Source organism: Penaeus chinensis, chromosome 29 (genome assembly GCF_019202785.1).
Source record: "Penaeus chinensis breed Huanghai No. 1 chromosome 29, ASM1920278v2, whole genome shotgun sequence".
In the NCBI taxonomy this organism is placed as follows: Eukaryota; Metazoa; Arthropoda; class Malacostraca; order Decapoda; family Penaeidae; genus Penaeus; species Penaeus chinensis.
Genome location: NC_061847.1, coordinates 7,268,110 through 7,270,008, shown reverse-complemented (window position 1 = coordinate 7,270,008; position 1,899 = coordinate 7,268,110).

Below are 1,899 nucleotides of genomic sequence, written 5' to 3'. Positions count from 1 at the left end.
GAAAGAGAGAGGGGGGAGGAAGGGGAAGGGGGAAACGTGGGTAAAGTGTGGGAAGGGGAGAGGTAGGGAGAAAGGAGGGAAAATAAGAAGAGGGGAGGGGGGAGGGGGAGAGGTGGAAAATGGAGTGGAGGGGAGGGGAGAAAGGAGGGAAAAGGAGAAGAGGGGAGGGGGAGGAGTAAAGGGAAGGGAGAGGTGGGGAGATATGAGAGGTGAGGTAAAGGGAGGGGAGAAGAGGCGGGCAGGAGAGGCGAGGGGAGATGAGAGAGGGGAAAAGGAAGGAAACGGGACGATTGAAGAGAGAGAAAGGGAAAGGGAGAGGAGATGAGGAAGGATAGGAAGGGGAATGGGTAGGGGAGGAGAGGAGAGAAGAGATGGGAAGAGATAGGAATAGGAGATAGGGAGGGGAAGGGGGGGAAGGGAAAAAGAGGGATATGGGGAAGGGAGTAGAAGGGAAAGGAAAGGAGAGAGGAGAGGAGAGGGGAAGGAAGGGTTGAAGGAAAGAAAGAAGTGGTGATGGGAAAGGAAAAGGGGGAAAAGAGGAGGAGGGAAAAGGCAGAAGAGAGTGGAAGAGGGAAAAGGCAAAGGAAAAGGAAAAGGGGGAAAATAAGAGGAGAGAGGGAAAAGGAGAAGAGGAAAGAACAGATAAAAGATTCAGAGATGAGAGAAAAACGAAAAACTGACAGAGAACAAAAGAGAAAGAGAAACAGAACGACAGAAAAAAAAATGTCATAAACAAAAGAGAGGAAAATAGAGAACCAAGAAAGGTACAGAAGCAGAAGAGAGGAGGCAAAAGAGGGGAGAAAATAAGACGAGAATTAAAGTCAACCGAGCTGTGTCTGGGCTCAAGTCTGGTCAGGCGAAGGGTGAGGGGTGGGGGTGGAGGGGGGGGGGGGAGTCAGGCTGTTTGGCAGAGGTTAAGCGTGAAAAAGCGAAGGAAGAGATACAGCGTGGATGTTATATTTTTTGTGCGTGCGCGCGCGCGCGTGTGTATGTGTGTGTGTGTATGTGTGTGTGTGTGTGTGTGTATATATCCCTCTCTTTCTCTCTTTCTCTCTTTCTCCTTCCCTCCTTCCCTCTCTCCCTCTCTCCCTCCTTCCCTCTCTCCCTCCTTCCCTATCTCCCTCCCTCCTTCCCACTTTCTCTCCCTCACTCCCTTCTTACTTCCCCCCCTACCCCCCCCCCCCCCCCTACCCCCAACCCCAGCAGTACCGAGTCCCAGCGGCGCCGGGATAACGTTTAATAAATTCCCGGGTTTGACGTCGGTCGACACCTCCATTTTTTGGCGTGTTTACAGGCCGTGCTGACGAGCTGAGCCGTCGTCAGCCGTCAGCCGTCAGCCGAGGTCGGGGAAGTAGCGGCGCTGACTACGGCGGACATGACGGCTGCCCGATGGATGAATGAGCGTGATTGATGCTTGAAAGGAATGAGAGGTAGATTTACCTAAATTTTTTTATGGTTTATGAATGTCAGTTTTTTTTCTTGACTTCTTCATATATATATATATATATATATGTGTGTGTGTGTGTGTGTGTGTGTGTGTGTGTGTGTGTATTCTCTTTCTTGGGAGGATTGATATTACCGCTGAATAATTGTTCTCCTCAGTATATAATTATTACATAGAAAAAAACAAAGCGTCTTGTTGTTTTGTCAAGAAGTAGTGTATTACAACCATGTGAATTAAGATATTAATAATTATCTAATGAATATTTAATTACATCAGAGACACACAGATAGACAAGCAGAAAAAAGAGTCAATAGATGAAAAGAGAAAACAGATAAGATAAAGTAAAGTAAAATACAATAAAGGAGATACAACTCATATCAATATATTACATCATGAAATATCAATCATCTAAATTGCCACAAGATCAAATATAAATATACAACGAGATGTATTGA